The sequence below is a fragment of the Euprymna scolopes genome, chromosome 5 (genome assembly GCF_053919585.1).
Source record: "Euprymna scolopes isolate OS-2025 chromosome 5, ASM5391958v1, whole genome shotgun sequence".
NCBI classification, from domain to species: Eukaryota; Metazoa; Mollusca; class Cephalopoda; order Sepiida; family Sepiolidae; genus Euprymna; species Euprymna scolopes.
The window spans coordinates 123258670-123282056 of record NC_136486.1 but is presented as its reverse complement, the minus strand read 5'-3'; positions in this window follow the sequence as shown (position 1 = coordinate 123282056).

The following is a 23387-nucleotide window of genomic DNA, read 5'->3' as shown; positions in this document are numbered from 1 at the left end:
TGGGACAAGGGTTATTTCCGTTTTTTGGTAGTAGGCTGTCGCCCACATTAAAAACTGGCCTTGTGCTAGTGTTGACGGATGTAATTAAATAGCAACGTTTGTTAGTATTCCTTGTGAAAGCGGATGATTAGACACACCTAAAGAATTTCTGGTCTTGTTTAACTTTTTCAATGGGGAAAAAAGTTTTCCGAAATTCCAGTGATAATTTTAGTTTCAGTAAACAGCCTTGATTAACAATGAAAACCTTTGTAGTTGAGAGTTGAATAATAAAAAAAACAACAAAAAAATGGTTTTAAGCGTTTGTGCGAGAATAAGTAGAACTTGCTCAAGTTCATAAATCATTCACATTACCTTTAAAAACATGTTGATGTGGTTATTTTTGGTTTAACAAACTTTTAAGCATATAACATTTTGCTCCTTAAAAATGCTTCTGATTGCTTATCTATATATTAATACGATAGTGTGTCAAGCTTGTTATGCCCTTTCCTTTCTTGTAATACATACTTTTAACACAACTTCTTCATAAGTTTTGGTTTTGGTTTCGATTATAGCTGAAGAAACTCAAGTTATACATATATATATATATGTGTATATATATATATATATATATATATATATATATATGAATTTTTTTTCTTAAGTTTTGGTTTCGGTTTTGATTAACCAAAGTATTTTGGATATATTATTTTTTATTTTTGAAAACACAATTATGATATATAAGAGTTAATAGACAATTGTCTGTATAATAATATATACGAAATATGCATAAATCAAAATAGATTTAAGTGCATTTTACGACCAGGCTCTGCCGGTCGTCCCTGCTAGCTTAGATAAATACTTTTGCAGTTTTAACAAAAGAGCTACAATGATATCAAGGTGTCTCCATTTACGCTGAACATTTACAGAATGCTAACATCAATATATTGCATATGAAAGTGTCCGCTATGGAATTTCCACAGGTCCTGCTAGTTTTGTGGGATCCTGCAGGTTTGTATCTATGTAGCGTGGTAGGAACAAACAAACACAGGGAAAAATTAAATAAAATTCAGGTCGGCATTTTTTTTTAACACACGCCGTTTATTACCGTTTTCTCTTTCTCCCCTCTTTACACACCAGCGTAAAGAGTCTTTCCCTGCTACTGTGGGGCCACATATCCATCTCACCTAGCGCGCGTTTCTCTTCCTTATGACTTCATGCTGACTATAGCCAGCCTATTCTCGCCTTCACTTTACATATCCATCTCCTTCTTTTGTCCCCAATTTGCATACGCATTTAAACACTGCTCCTGCTGTTAATATAATCGTTTGCCATCCATCCTTCGGGTGCTGCTGATATGGTCATATGCGCTCTGTTATATCTATTACAGATTTAAAGAAAAATCTGTGAAACACATTACCATAACACTTATCTTCGAGTGGCCTTTATAAGTGGTGCCTCTGAAGTAAACAAAAAAGTAATTTGCTACAAATACTGTTTGCTCCAAAGTAAGCAGGATCATGAGAGCACTGAAAACGATAAATAGAAATTGCGTTACTCAAAAGGACATCTCAATAAGTATTTCTTTAATACGACTAAATTTTAGTCTGCAAGGAAGCCCTGGCATGGTAATGTGTGTTCACGGATGTGTTTTTCTTAGAAAGAAACTATTTATGGAAATTTTGTTGTTGGTACGTACGAAAAAGAAAAAAAAGAAAAACCCTTCGTAGTGATTGTAATGAGACTTCTTGGTGAATATTTTACAGAGGAGAACCAGAGAGTGGATATATGTGAAATAAAATATTAGTATGTAGACGAGAATTTCAAGAAATAAAATAATTTAGAGATTGCTTTTTTGTTGTTGTTTTTTAACATCTTTTTAATTTGATCCAACTTTTTCATTCTTTGCCTCCACCTCTTTTTTTTCCTTGAATCGTATTCCATATGGAGTGGGTGTCTCCATTAATGCATCCCTTGATGAAATCACTGAAGCAGCTTTATACGTCATTACAACATAAACACGAAAACAAAAGCATATACGTCGTTGTTTGAGTAAAACACATACTTTTTGGTATCATTAACCATGGTTTTGGCATAACTTCCGTGACTGGCCTTAATTCTAGCATCGGCATGGCTCCTTCCACCGCCCATAACTCACATGGTCACACATTGCATTGGCCTGGTGTCCATACAATGTGAATGATCCAACATTGGCATAGTTTACTTCCCAACATCGCCAAAAAATGTTACAAAAGTTTGTTTCATTCGTTTCGCTTCATTTTAGTTAAAGTTTCGTTATATTTTTTAATTATAATTTAGCAATTTACACATTGCAATTAATGATCATTGAATGTTCTTATAACGTAAAATTTAATATTTATTTGATTTATGAAAATGTTTTTTTATATAATTACCTTGTCATATCACTCTATCTTATTAATAAATGCAATTTTTGTGTTGCTTTAATTTTAACGTAGTTTTGTATTATTAAATCTAGCTACCATTGGCCACGTTTTTGCAATTAAACTACTTACGCAGACGCAGCGGGCAGCACAACTCATAGCTTCTCTATATCTCACTCTTTATCACAAATTGTTACGTTTTCAACCCGTTTCCCTTACCAGGAAGAACAACAGACATCATTTCTAGATCTGTTTTTGACCACAGTTCCCGATAATTGTATAACGAATGCCGACAGCCGACTTGGGAACGCTGATGATGATCATGAACTCTGTGCCGTCTGTCTGCTTCCCCTGTGAGTACAACTTGGATGTCTTCAAGTCCAACGTAAACAAATTCCTGATGAACCAATCCCTAAAGTAGAAAATTTAAATATCCACACTAACGTTCTGTACTTACAATAACCCCTATCCCTGAGTGGCTTCCGGGCCTTGATAAGATGTGACAACCTTGTAAAAAATACTTATGAATGCATGAAACAAAATGACAAAAATGAAGGAAACTATACGCAAAGTCTCGTTCCGCTTTCAAACAATGAATTTAAAATAGTATATATTTTAAATGAAATAAAACTAAACCAACCCTGCAACCTTCCCTTACAGTCATCGCTAGACATCTATACAGTTCTACCCCTTAGGCATGCATTAGAGATCATTCCTATTTAATTAGGTATTTAACAGTCAGAGTGTGTACTCGGAAGCAAAGCGATCTGCATTACATAACAATGTCTCCTCCTGGGTAGTTTTGAAACGATTAATACGAAACTGAACCGATACTCCTTGCTATGCTAAATGCTCATGGTTCTTGCTTAAAGGCTGAAAGTATGTTCCCTCAATAATAGAAATAGACTTTATACCTACAACTTCAACTTTATTCGAATCTACTGAAAACATGCCTATATATCTATTTACCTAATTATTCATGACTCAAAACATACTCTTATATCCGTCCCATATTGCACTCACATCTCATCCGTCCTGTCATCAAAATATAGTTTGGGCACAACTCGTAGTTCAAGTCTTAATACCTACTCATACTGTAACGTTATCCTAGACCAAAGCTAACATAAAAAATATAAAAAATATAAACGGTAAACCTCAAACCATATTATCTCCTTTCTAAGAAGCCTTCTTACAATCTTAGTTGCTTACACTTCCTGAGCTCTAGTCATCCCCTTTATCCAGTAACAATTAAATAGCAATGCCCCTAAATCACTTTGAGGAGTGTAACTATTAAGCAGATATATAACCTATACAAACTAACTCAGAAATATTAAGTAACAACGCGAGGTCGCAGAAATACCTGGATTAGAACCCAGGCGCGGAGCAAACCCTCTCAGTGCTTGTCTAGGGCAACGAACGGCATGTTCCTTAATCTCGACCCCCCTAAAATTGGGCACTTGAGAGTGCTTGAGTACCATATATGCCTGAGCAATTAGATTGGCTTGACCTTCCTCTGATGGGTTGTAGGTACCGGATTGACTGTTCCTGCCTGCTGTTTCCGACTGGTAGTACAGGTGCCTTAACCATTTGGTAGCGCAAACAGCGGCTGCTCCATCAACAGTTGTATAATATTGGATTGAAATTGATCCTGCACTCATTCCCGGTGGGTTTCCCTGAGGCCACAATCCTACTTGAAGAAAGGTCAGCTGATGCATGCCTGATGCTCTGTATAACCTCTTGTTCAGCCCCCCTTACCTAAGATGAAACTCTGTAAAAAATATGACGACAGTACAATCTAAAAATAAGCTTAAATCAGGCTTGGGTTCAAACAAATCCAACTTTCCTCCTCCCTTGATACTTGCATTCACAAATATCCGTGGGCTTAGAAGTAATTTAGCTGATGTTGAAGCATTTCTCCTAACAAATACCACGGATATCTTAGCACTAAGTGAGACTAACCTACACTTCTCCATCTCCTCTTACTACTTTAACATGTCTAGATATCTCCAACTCTGCCGTAAGGACTCTGACAGACACATGTACGAACTTGGAGTTTACATTCGTAATACCCTTCCCCTGACCAGAGAAACAAACCGAGAAGCGGACGATCAAACCTTTATGTGCTTTAGACTAAACATGCAAAACAACATTAGCTATTTTTACTTTCTCTACCGCTCTCCCTCGACCCAGGACTGCACCGTAATAACCAAAGTCTCTGACAGCATAGACACAGCACTCTTTCTCGACACTAGCGCACAGATACATGCATTTGTTGACTTTAATGTCCACCACAAAAACTGGCTTGGATTCTCTACTTACACAAATGCAGCGGGAAGACAACTCATAGCTTCTCTATATCCCACCCCCTATCACAAATTGTTACGTTTCCAACCCGTTTCCCTTACCAGGAAGAACAACAGGCATCACTTCTAGATCTGTTTTTGACCGCATGTTTCCGATAATTGTATCACGAATACCGACAACCCACTTGGGAACTCTGATAATGCAGTGATAATGGTTGAAATCTCTCTGAACTTTAGAGCCAAAACTGAAGAGCCAGTGCTCAAAACAACGAGATATTATAAAAAGGCTGAATGGGAAGCAACCAGAGATCTTATCATAGATGGCCCATGCAGAAATATTGTTTTCTCTTCCTGCTGAACAGTGCGCAAACGAGACCCCTGAATGGTTCAAAACTGCAACCGAAGCGCATGTTCCCATGCGAAAATTTTATAGCAAGCCCCACTCTCCCCAATGGTTTACAGCGACTGTCGCAACTGGCATTGCTCAAAGGCAGCATGCATACCGCAGATTTAACCGACATAATCCCAGTTAAAACAGACAGAATACATAGAAGATAGAAAATAGCGTCAGCTAAGAGAGAATTTACGGAAACCATTAAAATACGCATCGAAACACAACAATTAGGAACTCGTTACTTCGGGTAAATCTACAACAGTGTAGTAAATCATGGGCAATCAACAATTCCCCCACTAACCGACAATCCCAAGGCTGGTTGCTCAGCAACCGAGAAGGCAAACATGCTTGCCAGCCGGTTTGCCTCCAACTACACACTGGATCCTCCCAATCAACCTCTACCTAAACTCCTATGCGGAAAGATGCACGCTAGACGATCTAAAAATCACGTCTGATCAGGCGCATGTTATCATAAAAAACTTGACACTTTAAAAGCATGTGGACCTGATCTCATCCCAGTTTTGTTATTTAAAATTTCTCTGCCGAAGTAGCTCAAATTCTCTCCAAACTCTACAACAAATGCCTTGATGAATATTGATTGTCGGGCTGTTGGAAAACTTTTTCTGTGGTGCCAGTATTCAAGAATTATGGCGAAAGAACAAACCCAATAAATACTCGCCCCATTAGTCTCCTCACAAATTTTGGCGAAATATTTTAGACCTTAATTAACCATGCTCTAGTACATCACCTTACAGATGCTAAACTTCTGACTGATCATCAATATCGATTTAGAAAAGCTCGTTCCACGGCAGGCATCATAACTGTAATCTCTGACCGTATATACCATTCACTGGACAAGGCGGTGGAGGGCAGAGCGGTAGCTCTAGATATATCTAAGGCTTTTGACATGGTATGTCATGAGGGTCTCCCCATGAAAATTAGATCATACGGTATCACTGGAAGAATACTAAACATAATTAAATCCTTCTTAGATAAGAGAAACATCCAGGTTGTCCTCGAGGGTCGTACGTCTAAACATTATGATATAAATGCGGGAGTGGCCCACTGGTCTCTCCTTGCACCTATATTGTTCCTGATATTCATAAATGACGTCCCCGACAAATTTGCCTCTGAGATGGGTATATATGCTGATGACACCACACACTATAAAATGAAAGAATGACAGAAAACTAGAAGGAGACCTTCAATCTGTAGCGGAATGGAGGAAAAATTGATTCAATAATTACAACACACCTGTCTTGTAATTATTGAATGAAACTAGTGTTTCTACCACCCATAGCAATGGTCAACGAGTCTTTATCTGAGAGTACATCTTTCAAACTCCTAGGCCTAACGGTCAGAGGAAACATGAGTTGGAACTATTACATTGAAGGCATTGCCAGGGCCGCTGCAAGGAAGGTGGGCTTTCTCTACCGCGCTAGAAAACTACTAACACCCGAAAGTATCCTGTACCTATACAAGGCCACCATTCGCCCATGCATGGAGTATTGCTGCCATATTTGGGCTGGTGCATCTGCAACTAGTCTCTCGCTCCTTGACAAGGTTCAAAAGAGAATCGCAAATCTGATAGGCCCTTAACTGGCATCTAAGCTTCAGCCTCTGTCCCATCGACGAAACGTTGCCTTCCTCTGCCTGTTCTACAAGTATTTTTAATTGTGAATGCTCTGATGAACTGCACGCACTTGTGCCTCCACAACGTAACCACCCTCGACAAACCCGACAGGCTGCTAAATCCGACACCCACACTGTAGAGATTTCTAGATGTAAAAGGTCTTTCTACTCTAGTTGTTTCTTCACCATGTGCAGAGGTTCAAGTGAAACGTGAACCGATATCTTGTTGCCCAAATCCCTACATAGTACTCCAGTAGTTGTTGCCCCTGATAGTAGCCCCCTACACAAAAGTGGCAATTTGCCTTGTTTGAGATGAAAATGTGAAAAACAAAATAGTTTCGTGATTTTGTTGTTTCCATTCATTGGCAACATATTTCTTAGTCTGATATCAATCAGTATGAGAAAAAGTACGGAATTACTAGATGATATATATACGAATAAACCAATACTTTTTTAGCAGAGAGAAGAAGTAAGACATACACGAGTATTATTACATTAAATAACGAGAGCATGAATGTAATATGGTTAAGATTAAACTAAGAAAAGTAAAAAGGCATGTTGTTAAAAGTTGAAAAGAAAAAAACAATATATTCTGGTGAAATATTTAATACAATATTACTACAAAAATATTGCATTATTAAGAATTTATGTTTACTGTTATATTGAATTTAAAAATCTTTATGCTGCAATATTGGAAGTTATAAATTTATTATATTTTTTACTAAAATATTTCGGTTTTTCCCCAGTTTAAACAACTAGCCCTTTTAATTTTCTATGTTATATGTCAACCATATTACTTTTTATGCTCGCATTGTTCTATATAATAATATCTTGGTTTTAGAATAATAATTGATTTTGGTGTGCTCAACATCATTCGCATTATACACAATCTATAAAAAAAACGTGTTACCAACTTCTTAAATTGACTTAAGAAAAAAACTCAAATAAAAGACATAATTAAGAAAATAAACAGAAAGAGGGGACTACAAAGAGAGAAACAGAATAAACGGTCGACATCCTAAGCGAAAGGTTATCAGCAATAGCACGGCAAGAACCTCACTTTAGCTATAAGATAGGTGGTATGCGAGCGACTTATGAAAGTCTCGACAACGAAAACTTTGCTATGGTAACCAACAACCAATCAGAGGAAACCGTCTCTAAAACGGCAATGTTGAAAAGAAAGGTTGTGATTGCCAACAGCTAACCAGAAAAGACTGTCGCTCACGTTCTTTACTTATCCTGAATACATTGTAGCACAAGGAATTTACCGAAACTGTTTGTTGAGAAAATTACCTATAAACTGTAAAAATTGCTCGAAATTTTGTCGCAAATAGGTAAGCGGTGAAGCTGTAAAACATTTCTAAATCCGTAAAGCTAACACTTAACCATATATTCAAACATGGTAGTGTTTGAATGATGAGTTGTTGTTGTTTAATTTTATTTTAATGAGTCCGCTTTTTTTTAAATAGTGAAACACTATTTTAGATATAATATTGTTTTTTACACTACCATCGCCACATATCAAGGTCAAGATGTCACTCGAGGATAAAGGAAAAAGAATGTACAGTAGAAATTAGACAATATATAATAGTTAGTCATGGAAATTCCGTATTTTTTTAATTATTTGGAATGGCTCATCAAAAACTTGTTTACGTTAGACTTGAAGACAACCATATTGTAGTCAGTTAGCAAGCAGGAAAACGGAAGACAATTCCAGAGGGGGGCAGTTCTAAGAAAGAAGTTTTGCTTATGGAATCTACGTTTAGGTTTAGGCACAGATAAAGAGTGGGGGGGAAATTAGTGATAGTAGTTTTGCTAGACGGGTGTTTCTTGTGAATGTTTGGAGCTGAGCCGATTTCTTGCCCTGAAAATAACGATAAAGCAGAGACAAACTCGCAACATATCTTCGGTGAGGAAGAGGTCGACAGGAAGAGAAAAGGTCATTCCCTACGGGGCTACGAAGTATATTTCGAATACTATCAAGACAGTATAATTCCTTTCTAGCAGCTCCTGCTCAAATATGGCAACAATACATCATCCTTCGACGTACCTGGCTCCTATATAGATAGAGAAGTGTATTAGCAGTGAGATATCTCCTGGATCGATAGAAGGATCACACCATTTTTCACGCGGCCTTGTTAACGGATTTAATGTGCATGTTCCATTTAAGATCAGGAGTAAAAGTCAAGCACAGAAGCTTGTCAAAACATGACAAGAGTCATTCAGTTCAATTGATGGCAGATGGGGATCAGGGCATTGTATGATGTAAAGATCAAAGCTTTTTTTAGATGCATTAAAAGTAACAAGCTACGTCGTTCCCCATAGAACCACTTGTTCAAAATCAGAGGAGAGAGAATCAGAGAGAACTTAGTCGTTTACGTTGTTAGATTTGCTACATACATAGTAGTGTAATCAGCATAAATGTCTACGAATGATGTAAGGATCTGATTTGGAAGATAATTCATGTAGATCAGGAATAGTTTTGTGTCCAGGATGTTTCCCTGACTGAATCCAGCATTAATGCTGAGAGCTTCTGATTTCTGCACATCAGCCATTACTCTTATGAACCTATTAGAGAGAATGATTTAATAAATAAGAAGGCATTTCCAGCTATACCGTAGCTGAAGACCTTGTGAAGTAAACCTTTATGCCATACTCTATCAAAGGCCTCTGATATGCCAAGTGCAATTGCCCTAGAAAATTAGCCTCCGTCGAGAGATTCGCTAATCCTATGAGATATAACTGTAAGTACATCTTCTGTAGATCTAGCTGGACGGAAACCATATTGGATGCCACTAAGAAGGGACAAGAAGAAGTGTTCTTCAAATATTTTCAAGTTATGTATATATTTATTTAACCTTTATTTTTGAATCAGTTTTATTTGCAGTTTAAAGAACATTTATATCAGTGCATTTAAATTAATTCATATAGTATGTTTCTTATTAAAGAGTGATAGCATTCACTAAAATTGTATTTTCTTATTAAAGAGTGATAGCATTCATTAAAATTATATTTTTTATTACAGAGTGATAGCATTCACTAAAATTGTATTTTCTTATTAAAGAGTGGTAGCATTTTTAAACAGGGTATCTTATTATTAAAGAGTGATAGCATTCATTAAAATTGTATTTTCTTATTAAAGAGTGATAGCATTCATTAAAATTATATTTTCTTATTAAAGAGTGATAGCATTCACTAAAATTGTATTTTCTTATTAAATAGTGATAGCATTCATAAAAAGTGTATCTTCTTATTAAAGAGTGATAGCATTCACTAAAATTGTATTTTCTTATTAAATAGTGATAGCATTCATAAAAAGTGTATCTTCTTATTAAAGAGTGATAGCATTCATTAAAATTATATTTTCTTATTAAAGAGTGATAGCATTCACTAAAATTGTATTTTCTTATTAAATAGTGATAGCATTCATAAAAAGTGTATCTTCTTATTAAAGAGTGATAGCATTCATTAAAATTATATTTTCTTATTAAAGAGTGATAGCATTCATTAAAATTATATTTTCTTATTAAAGAGTGATAGCATTCATTAAAATTGTATTTTCTTATTAAAGAGTGATAGCATTCATTAAAATTATATTTTCTTATTAAATAGTGATAGCATTCACTAAAATTGTATTGTCTTATTAAAGAGTGATAGCATTCATTAAAATTATATTTTCTTATTAAAGAGTGATAGCATTCATTAAAATTATATTTTCTTATTAAAGAGTGATAGCATTCATTAAAATTATATTTTCTTATTAAAGAGTGATAGCATTCATTAAAATTATATTTTCTTATTAAAGAGTGATAGCATTCATTAAAATTGTATTTTCTTATTAAAGAGTGATAGCATTCATAAAAAGTGTATCTTCTTATTAAAGAGTGATAGCATTCACTAAAATTGTATTTTCTTATTAAATAGTGATAGCATTCATAAAAAGTGTATCTTCTTATTAAAGAGTGATAGCATTCACTAAAATTGTATTTTCTTATTAAATAGTGATATCATTCATAAAAAGTGTATCTTCTTATTAAAGAGTGATAGCATTCATTAAAATTATATTTTCTTATTAAAGAGTGATAGTATTCACTAAAATTGTATTTTCTTATTAAATAGTGATAGCATTCATAAAAAGTGTATCTTCTTATTAAAGAGTGATAGCATTCATTAAAATTATATTTTCTTATTAAAGAGTGATAGCATTCATTAAAATTATATTTTCTTATTAAAGAGTGATAGCATTCATTAAAATTGTATTTTCTTATTAAAGAGTGATAGCATTCATTAAAATTATATTTTCTTATTAAATAGTGATAGCATTCATTAAAATTGTATTTTCTTATTAAAGAGTGATAGCATTCATTAAAATTATATTTTCTTATTAAATAGTGATAGCATTCATTAAAATTATATTTTCTTATTAAATAGTGATAGCATTCATTAAAATTGTATTTTCTTATTAAAGAGTGATAGCATTCATAAAAAGTGTATCTTCTTATTAAAGAGTGATAGCATTCATTAAAATTATATTTTCTTATTAAATAGTGATAGCATTCACTAAAATTGTATTGTCTTATTAAAGAGTGATAGCATTCATTAAAATTATATTTTCTTATTAAAGAGTGATAGCATTCATTAAAATTATATTTTCTTATTAAAGAGTGATAGCATTCATTAAAATTATATTTTCTTATTAAAGAGTGATAGCATTCATTAAAATTGTATTTTCTTATTAAATAGTGATAGCATTCATAAAAAGTGTATCTTCTTATTAAAGAGTGATAGCATTCATTAAAATTATATTTTCTTATTAAAGAGTGATAGCATTCACTAAAATTGTATTGTCTTATTAAAGAGTGATAGCATTCATTAAAATTATATTTTCTTATTAAAGAGTGATAGCATTCATTAAAATTATATTTTCTTATTAAAGAGTGATAGCATTCATTAAAATTATATTTTCTTATTAAAGAGTGATAGCATTCATTAAAATTGTATTTTCTTATTAAAGAGTGATAGCATTCATTAAAATTATATTTTCTTATTAAAGAGTGATAGCATTCACTAAAATTGTATTTTCTTATTAAATAGTGATAGCATTCATAAAAAGTGTATCTTCTTATTAAAGAGTGATAGCATTCATTAACATTATATTTTCTTATTAAAGAGTGATAGCATTCACTAAAATTGTATTTTCTTATTAAATAGTGATAGCATTCATAAAAAGTGTATCTTCTTATTAAAGAGTGATAGCATTCATTAAAATTATATTTTCTTATTAAAGAGTGATAGCATTCACTAAAATTGTATTGTCTTATTAAATAGTGATAGCATTCATAAAAAGTGTATCTTCTTATTAAAGAGTGATAGCATTCATTAACATTATATTTTCTTATTAAAGAGTGATAGCATTCACTAAAATTGTATTTTCTTATTAAATAGTGATAGCATTCATAAAAAGTGTATCTTCTTATTAAAGAGTGATAGCATTCATTAAAATTGTATTTTCTTATTAAAGAGTGATAGCATTCACTAAAATTGTATTTTCTTAGTAAACAGTGGTAACTCATTAGGTTATAGAAATGTGTTACTTTCTTCAAGCGCAAAATTACGGAATGACCTGTTTATATCGTAAATGGCCTTTTCCTCTAGTACAATTAAAACATTATAAGCGACCTGACGGAACTAGTCCTTTAAGCGTAATAGTAGTTTTATTTTAAGCTTGCCAACATTCCTGCTATGTAGCCGGGAGAACCTTTGACAAATCAAAATTCCGAAGTACTTAACCAAAATTATCGTGGTGACGGAGCAGTCAATGATGCTGGCTGGCAAGCGAAAAAAACAACATAGGTAAACGTGTGCCAAAATCATTGTTATTTTAGGATGGGTTTTCAAGATGGAGAGCCAACTAAATACTGATGATGCTTTAAGAGTGGAGGAAAGGAGAGGTTTGTTAAAATAGCTATGAACAATAAAAAAGTACATAAGTTATTTCTTCGGCAGAAAAAGAGAATCGAAAAGATGCTGAGGGTCGATAATGTGATAAATGGCGACAAATAGATAATGCCCGAGATCATCAGGTTCGTTTGCTCTACCCGAAAAAAGATTCGATTAGAGACATTTGATGCCATCATCTTAAATTTGATTACTACGTGTTAACCCGGACTATGTTTGCGATAAAAGAGTGTTATATTTGATGAAGTAAAATCTCTTACGGCTTACAAATGATAATATCGAAAAAGATTCGAAAATATATAAATGATACTGCAATAGATATCATCCAAATACTTTCTTTTTTAGTATATAGCTGTAGAATTGGCCTCTCAGGAATATTGATATTCCTTATCATATAATGTTTTTTAAAGTTTTTTCTTAAACATTTCATCATCTAGAATAACCATCTATAAAGAGATGTAAATACGTTTAACAACTAAATTTAGAGTTATGTATCTACGGATGAATATCTATATGAAAAAAAACAATAAATTTGAAAAACAATCCATTACTTCCTATTCTTATCACCCACACACCCACCCACGCACACACACGCAGACACACACACACACACACATATATAGATAGATAGATGAATTGAGAGAGCTATATATATATATATATATATATATATAGATAGATAGATAGACTTTACGACTACTTCATGTAATCACATAAAGTAATATACGAACACATTATTGTATGCATAAATCTTAAGTATTTACTCCAACATTGCTCCTTTCATAGGTAGAGCTAGGTAGTACGTTATAAAATATTTATGGCAATTATGCTACACATTAAGCTACTGCACATATATATGTGTTTGTAAAGTGTGTTTGTGCCTATATAACGGCAAGCTGCATCATATATAATCGACATATACACATATTATATGTACATTTCTCTGTGTAATTTGTATATATGTGCATCTGTGTGTGCATTAAAGTGCGTTTGTATGTCAAGCTGTAAAAATATAAAATCGACGTGCTCATAGTGTAATCTCCCAAGTCGAAAAAAACAATCATTTTACTTCAATTTAGTTCAGCTTATGTTTGTATTTTTTCGATTCGCTTTGCTTGAAATTAAGTTAAGAGTTTATTGAGTATATAGCACTGCAATTGGGCGAAAAATAACTATTTGTGTAGCTTACACATATGATATAAAAATTTCATTAAATAAAGCCGTATGGCAGCTAGCTGATTGTGTCTTAAAGTTTCATATGATACAATTTTCATAAAGTTTTACTATATTTGAATACTATCAGGCCACCAGGCGTTGCCTAATAAGAAATTACGCATAAATACAACATGTTAATTAATACAGAAACTGAGACACATGCGTGCGAGTACTGTGTCTTTTATACAGTTCCCTTTTTGTAAGTAAAATGTACTCAAGGTGAGATCAAAATCAAAACGAGTCAAGAACGATAAACGGCATACTAACTTGCCACGAGGTTTTAAATAGGTTTTAAAACATACTTATTCTGCACATAAGGAATATGTCCTGTAAATCATTCATAATACACTTGGCATACAGATAAATGTCCGATGACCCCTCTACGGATCAAATGTTCAATTTTTACTCAATAGCAGCGCCTTTTCCCGGAGTAAAACCGATTAAAAAGTATTCTCCTGCTTGCAAAGCTTTACATATTTCAATTTATGTTAAGAATTTGCCGAATAAGTAGCACTCATGGCGTTGATAATTTCCCTCACACACATTCTGATTTTTATAGTTATGTAGATTATATGCGGTTTTAAGAACTGTAGAAAAATTGTAACTATCTATACACATATAAATTTGACTTGTTCCTTCTTCTGATATAGATAATATGCCTATATTTTTAAAGCGTAACTATTTGCTTCCCAAGGTAGTAAACTTTGACATATTTTATATGCGAGGTTCTGAGATGGGCGATATATATTCTTTTTTCGTCATGTGAAATCACATGCTTATAATGTCAGGATAAATTTATAACACGTACTTAACATTTTCTTTTGATGGATTAGAAAGAGTTAAGAAAGTGTTCAGTAAACGAATATAATGCGTTATTCTATAATAAACAGGTTTTTTTTAACTTTAGTTCTGCAGACAAATAATGCAACATTCATCTCGTATTGTTGATATCTTTATACAAACAGCATTTTGATAAATATAAAATATTACATTTTGTTAAGCCGATTAAAGGTTGATTCAATATGATACTGTTTTTATAAAACGAAACACCATATATATTTTATAAGTTTAAATATTATATGGCGCCCATAACAAATGAAACACCATAAATCTCGAGTTATACGACGAACAAATATGGAAAATGTGTTAGGAAAGTCAAAATTGGTAATTGTATTTAAACGTACAGTAACAATACAATGAGAACATGTATATGCATATATTAATCTTTCTAGCTAATATGAATATATTATGACATATCGTTGTAAAAAAATAATTTACATTGTAAATTCTATTTATGTGTTTATTTATCTCTCTATACCTATGTATCTATATCTTCCTTTATCTGTCAACTTATATATATATATATATATATATATATATATATATATATATATATATATATATATATATATGTGTGTGTATGTGTGTGTGTGTGTGTGTGTGTATATATAGTGCTTTTTGTTTTGATTTTTTGGACGATAGTAATGTTTATGTCTACACCTCGAAGAACCGGTGTTTTTCTTAGAAAGTCGCCCAATTTTATTTGGACGTATTATTTATTTATTTATCATTTTAGAAAACAGTAATCTACGGACATGCGTGTTTCGGAGCCCTACTCCTCTTCAGCGTAGCTTGACTGTTGAGAGGATTCGAACCTTGGACTTTATGTAAATCAGTCCAGCACTCTAATCCATTAAATTTTATTCCCCCTTCCATAAAATACATAGGTTTTGGGCACACACACACACACACACACACACACATACCCACACACACACACACACACACACACACATATATATATATATATATATATATATATATATATATATATATATATACCCAAAACATATGTACTTTATGGAAGGAAGAATAAAAATTGCAGCTATAATTTCAAATGATCTCAAATAATAGCAAGGGAACACTTTTTTCTTTTTTTTTACATAGGCATCATTACTTATCAAGGTCAAAACGTAACTCGAGGATAATGGTTAAAGTGTGTACAGTAGAGATTGGCCAATATAGTAACCGTTAGTAATGGAGATTCGGTAAATTTGTAAATTCATATGCACGGCTTAGTAAAAAACGTTGTTTTTTTTTGATTTTTTAATTTTTTATTTCCATACTTTGTGGACCAGGCGCATACGCAGCCCCCACAATTTAAATGAATCATCATTATGCCTGATCAAACATATCCATTCCTGTGTATCGATGCATCTTCTATCATTATATGTGATCAGTTTTCTATAATAGACAACCATATAGGATCCTGTTGCAATATTTTAGGTGGATAATGGGTTATGATCCCATACAGTCGGACGATTCTATTTATAAACGATGCTGCTAAGAACTGACGAATCAAATTAATTCACGTTCTGCTACCAACCAATCAGAAACCAGAATTGCTTCATAAATATTACACCTTTTCTGGAGCAATTTCACATGTTCTTTCTCCGGGTTTCGACACGATAAGAATATTTTGTTCTGTGGAACTGTCTACTACAAACAAGTCACCTCCCAGGACTTGTGTGTAACAGCGAACCATCTGAAACTGTTCTGAAACTCAAAATGGCTTACACTTCTAGAGGTTATGAGCTTAGCGTGCGTCTTCATTTCGATGGATCCGAATCAAAATTCGAATTGTGGCAAGTTAAATTTCTGGGATATCTACGAATCCAAAAGCTACACAAAGTACTACAAACGCAACCTGAAAACAGAAATGACCCCGACTTCATTGAAAAGAACGTAACTGTCTTTGCGGAATTAATACAGTGTTTATATGACAGAAGTTTATCACTGGTAATGAGAGAAGCCCTGGACGACGGCTACAAAGCATTAAACATATTGGGAAAGCATTATTTATCGAAAGAAAATCACAAAATTATTTCTTTATACACTGAACTGACCTCTCTCAAACGAATGGAAGCCGAAACTATTACTGATTATATTATAAGAGCCGAGACAACTGCAAATTCTTTAAAAATGTCTGGTGAAGTTATAAGTGACAGTCTGTTAATTTCCGTGGTCCTTCAGGGATTACCGAGTGATGTCAAGCCATTTACCACCGGGATAACCCAGAAAGAAAAACCCATGACTTTTAGCCAAGGTAGCACTCAGAAATTACGAAGAAACTGAAAAAATGATAATTTACACACAGACATTCAGTTTTATATTATACTAGCCTGGGTGCCCGGCGTTGTCCGGGTGTATGCTGAGCAAAAAAAACAAAAAAAACAAACAAACAAAAACAAAAAGAAACACTGAATTTTTTTTTAAATTTGACCTATATTATGCCCCTTTAAAATTTATTGTTTTGGGTGTAAGTCGATATATTAAGTTAGATCCATGTCCAAGGAACTATATCTAAAATTTCAAGTGTTTAGACCCCAAATTGTCGGAGTAATTTTGTAGAGTTCTCAAAGGTTAAAACCTTTTAACTTTGACCCCTTAGCAGCCAAATGATAGCTGACCGAAAACCTACCACATAGATTTTCCCAAATCTCAGTACTCTGTATATCAAATTTCGAGTCTGTAGACTATAAAGAGTTATTGTGTAGTGAAATGTACACAGAAACACACACAGACAGATACAGGGTCACAGATACGTTCACTTATATAGATATGCTAGCATGGGTGCCCGGCGTTGCCCGGGTGTTTTGATGTGTGCGCAAAAAAAAAGTGGTAATACGAAAGCAGACTCGAACCCGTACTGCGAAGGAGGAACAGAACGGGAGAAATAAACCTAACGTCTTTTCTGTTGCGACCACCGCCACACCGGAAGTGTCTTATGTTTAAATTAAGGCTAAGTAATCGAAAGGAGAGGATCATTTTCAGGAATACCGGCGAAAAAGCGACTCCCTATACAAAAGTGCCAAGTTTAGGGCTAAGAAATAAATGTCCTAAGCCAATTTGATATTTGTCGGCTAAAAGGTCGAACTTACAAAACGATACAAATCTGGTAAAAATCCGTCACCTCTGTAAAAAGTTTTAGGCTGACATTTAGGTAGATTTATAAAAAGGCAAATCGTTGAATTTCCACACGTCTGCAAATGTCTGGCAAATAACGTATCGCATCGATTTACCTAAATCTCAGTACCCTTTATATCAAATCACGAGTCTGTAGACTAAAAATTGACAGAATTATTGCGTAGGGAAATGCACACAGACGCACACAAACGTTCACTTTTATAGATATATAGATATATTAAATAGATAGATTAAACAAAAATATATACGTATACATAAATATATATGGAAACAGATTTGTGTTTACTTTAAACTTTTTACTCAAATATTATACAAGTATAAATCATGTAGAATATCTGCAGGAATATAATTACACGTAACAGTGAAGTAAAGATGATCACTCCATAAGAGAACCGACAAAAACTAATAGGGAATTGAGTAAATGAATATTTACAGATTATGCAAATTAGCTAAATATTTTGAAGATAAACGGAATTGCACGATGATCCATATCTAAGAAAATTGTCTTTTCTTATTAAACAATTAGAAAAGAGGGTTTCTTATACGAATATCAATGCACACAGAGGAAAAACGAATTCATAATTAATAGGAGTATATATATATATATATATATATATATATATATATATATATATATATATATATATATATATATACACTGGTAGCAAAAAGAAATTCCGCAATTGTAATTTTTTCAAATACTGCAAAGTTGAGCTAAAGTTTACATAACTTTTTAAAGTAATTTTTACCTCATTTGATTGACGTTTTATTCCTTTATTATTTAACATAATCATATTTGACTTTTAATTGAAATAGCCTTGTGTTCACATCTATTTTAAAATAACTTGAAATTGTGGAGGCAAAAATGGAAGTCTGCACAATGGAAAATTGTTATTTAAAGGTAACCTTAGTGCGTTAATGCAACACAAATACCAAGGGGACACAATGGACTAGTATGTATTTAGTAGCATAGCCATTCTGCAATTTGGCATGCTGCAAACTGTTGTGAATTTCTTGAATTAGACTGTAGCAATCCTCTGGGGTAAGGGCGTCCCACTTTTCTTTAATTTTTGCCCAGGTTCTTCCAACTTTGAAATTTTACCATTGTTGCTTGATGTAATGCCATACGATTTCAATACGATTGAGGTATGTAGATAGTGCAGGCAAATCAAAACACGGAATATCATGCCCTTCAAGGAAGGTCTTGTAATTGCCAGCTGTGTGAAATGAAGCATTATCCTGCATGAAGCTGGGATTATAATCCAAATTCTGACCAAACTATGGTAGAAAATGTTCAGGCATCATATTAATGTACTTGGTCGAATTAATTCGATGTTGCAAGATAACTGTAGGTCATGAACAATGGGTGATAAAAATGTCCGACATCATAACAGAACGGTCACCACATTGCAGCATTGAAACTGAGCACCTAGGATTAAATTCTTCGTCTTCCCTACGAAGGCCCTACCGCCTACCATCACTACCTTGCCTATTGATCTTGCTTTTGTCCCTAAAAAGCATTTTTTTCCAATATGAAGAGTCATGATCTTCATTTCATCTGATTAAGTCCAGACGGCACTTTCTGCCCTTTACAGAAATCATTGTATTGCGTTTGCAACATATCATCGTGAATTAAATTCTTTTACTCTGTTCTTGACAGTAGAAAGAGAGCACTTTTTAACAATATTGCATTGTGGTTGGATTTGGGGAGCAATATTAAATCTGTTTCGTTGCCTGTGGATCTTGATTGCATTGTTTTCCCTGTAAGAAGTAATTCTAGTACGACCAGATTTAGGGGCATGGCGAACACTGTCAGTGTTTTAGTGCGTTTGCACTATCTTTCGTCCCGTTTTCTCATCACATTTCAATCTGCTGTTGATTTGCCGATTGGATAAACAAGAAGAGTGGAGATTAATGAGCTCCTGATGTTCACTAAGAGAAAGTCGTATAATATAGACCAAACTTTACGTTGTATAACGTGGTAAAACAACAATTACGAGGAGAGATGCTTTTTGCTGGTGGGTGGTTATTTTAAACTAATTAAGGAAAGATAATTTAGGATTGTTTTAAGCGATTTTCTTTCTGCAGCATTTCTGTTTCCCTCATAAATTTGAAGTTACTTTTTTTTCTAATTTACGTGACCACAAGAATATTATAATTAAAAGTCAAATATGAGCGGGTAAAATTATAGGGGAATAAAATGCAAATCCAATTAGGCATAGTTTGCTGAAAATTAACATGAAATTTAGCAGTTTTGAAAATACGAGTATTACAAATGCGGACTTTCTTTGGTGGCCCGGTATATACTTTTATATATATATATATATATATATATATATATATATATATATATATATATATATATATATATATATATATATATATGTGTGTGTGTGTGTGTGTGTGTTCACATATATATATATATATATATATGTGTGTGTGTGTGCGTGTGTGTGTGTTTATATATATTGCACATGTATATATACACATATATTGCCCCAATATGTGTGTATATACATGTCTTTATATATATACATATATATATATATATACTAGGAAAAGTACCCGTCGTTGACTGGGTTCAAACGCAGCATACGGAAAATGGAATATGATTTATGAAAGTATGATAGTTTATGAAAAGGAAGGGTTGTAAATTTTAGTTGAATTTAGGGGTATCAATACCAAAGAAAAATATGATGAAAGTAAAAATAAAATAGAAAACCCCCATAATTTATTATACCATAGCTGTTCACACTTAAACACTTATCACAATATTCTCTGGATCTATATTAAAACAAGTTGTTAAACTTTGTGATATATTTCCATTCTATGCAGGTCAGGTTCGAACGAACACCCCATAATTTTATTATACCATATTTCTGCAAACTGAAGCATAATTATCAAAGTATACTTACGCAGATAGATATGAGACGTATTTATTAAAGTGTGTGCCTATTTCCATTCTATGGAGGCCATGCGCGAACGCAGACCGAAGTATTGTATTATAACATCACTATTAAGGTTACAATATACTTATCAATATATCCTTATGTACATCTATATCAAAAACACTTGTAAACGTATTTTTTTTTAATTTTTTAATTTTTTATTCCGATACTTTGTGGACCTGGGGCGAACGCAGACCCCGCAACTTTAATGAACCACCGTTCTGCCAGATCAAACATACCTATTCCTGTGTATCGACACATCTTCTATCATTATATGTAATCAGTTTTTTTTAAATAGTAAACCATATAGGAGCTTAATCGTGACCAGACACACACACATCCACACAGACATTATATTATAAATATATATATATATATATATATATATATATATATATACACATATATATATATATATATATATATATATATATATACATATGTATGTATACATATGGGTATATACATGGGTGTGCATATATATGCATACATATGTATATATATGCGTATATATATGTGTGTGTTCGTATATATATGTATGTATATATATGTGTATATATGAGTGTATATATGTGTATATATGTATATGTGTGTATATATATGGGTGTATATCTGTGTATGTATGTATGTATGTATGTATGTATGTATATAAGTATGTCTATCTGTTTTGCATTACATGTTTGTATATATGTGTATATATGTGTATATATGTATATATATGTGTATATATGTATAAATATATATGCTTATATATCTGTTTATATATATTTTATATATTTACATATTTATATGTATATATATATGTATATATATATATATATATAGATAGATAGATAGATAGATAGATAGATAGATAGATATACTATACATTCGGCGTTTCATCCACTCTAGGTTTCGCCAGGCTTATGCGCGAATTCTGTGTGTTTTCTTGTTTTTATATGGTCCTCTTCTGTTGAGGATTTTAATTAGCCAATCAGCTTTCTAGTATCCACCACACCCGTTCCTATCAGTCAATGGACATGCATTTTATCGAACAAAGAATCTATTTTAGAACTAGGTTAGTGATTAGAGGCAGACCTTTTCCTCCTTTTTTATATATAAATATGCATATGTGTACATACATATATGCATATATATACATATATATATACATACATATATGTGTGATCGTTTATGTATATTCATGTTTCTTTTATTTATTTATTTGTTTGTTTTCTCTTGTTTTTGTTACTTGTAAAGGTATTTAGTATCGCTATAGTCGAGTAAGTTTTATTTTGTGAACACAGTTATTTGCTATTTCTCTTCTACAGTTTAATAGATTTTGGGATTGGTTGAAGTGTTCGCTTTATCTTTTATACTTCGCGTATTTGCGGAAAGTGACGTAATTAATAGAGTTCTTATAATAATTAGTTATAGTTTACATTGTTTTGGTATATGGAACGAAGATAAATTTCAAGCGTTACAAAGAATACATTGTATTATTTTTAGAGTGAGTAGAGAGCCATGACTAAAGGAATAAAGAGAAACCACACCGTGGATTAAAGTCGTCCGAAACCCTATTTAAATATCAAGGTTCGAAGGAAAGATTACCATTTTCACAAACCTTGTATCACTGACATGAACATTTGCCTATTAAAATCTTTATTTTAATTCAGCACTTAAACATGTGGTATTTCTCTCCCGTTATTAGATATCGTTTAACGTCTAGTAGCACACACATATATATGCGATTCGTTTATGTAAATAAACGTGTTATATAGAAGATCCTTGAATTTATCCACCTTTTCAAGGATATATATTAATTGAATAATTAGCTAATATCAAAATTTCACATCTGATGAATTTTGTATTTCCGACAATAGTTCTAAATGTCTTATAATATTTGTTCCTCTCGGATGGTTCAGGGAGTATTATTACTTGTATTTTATGATGACAAAAATTACGCATTAATCGTCTGAAATGACATATGTTTTACAAATATTGTTGATCAGCGACTCTAAGAAAACAATGTATGTCATTGCCGTACGCTATAAGCATAGATGCTTCATTGAATTACGGGAAAATATGCATTGCAAACTGTGCTGACAATGGAGAAAAGTACATCATAGGACACAAAATATTGGTCGTCTTAATAGTACTCCTCTGGTCGTGGTCCTTCAACTCTTATAAGATTAAATGGAGGAAACTTAACTAATTCACAATCTATGGTCTATAAATATGTGTATAGACGAACTAACACGGATATCAGTTCAAATTCATTTAAAAATGCGCCAGGAATATCAAATTAATATAGATGTCAGAGATGATCGTAATTTCACAAATCAATTAATGAAAATATTACTGAAAATTTGTATAGAATTTTATTCTAATCTTGAGTGTATAAGTTAATATATAAAGTTTATTTAAAGTGAATATATGTTACATTTCACGAAGTTTATCCATAAAAATAGATGAGTTTTTAATGATAAATTCTCTCCGAGTGGCCTCCGGGCCTTGATAAGTGGTGCCTTTCATATAAAAATATGTAAGAATCATACTAGTCAATTAAATAATATTTAAAAATGCATTTATT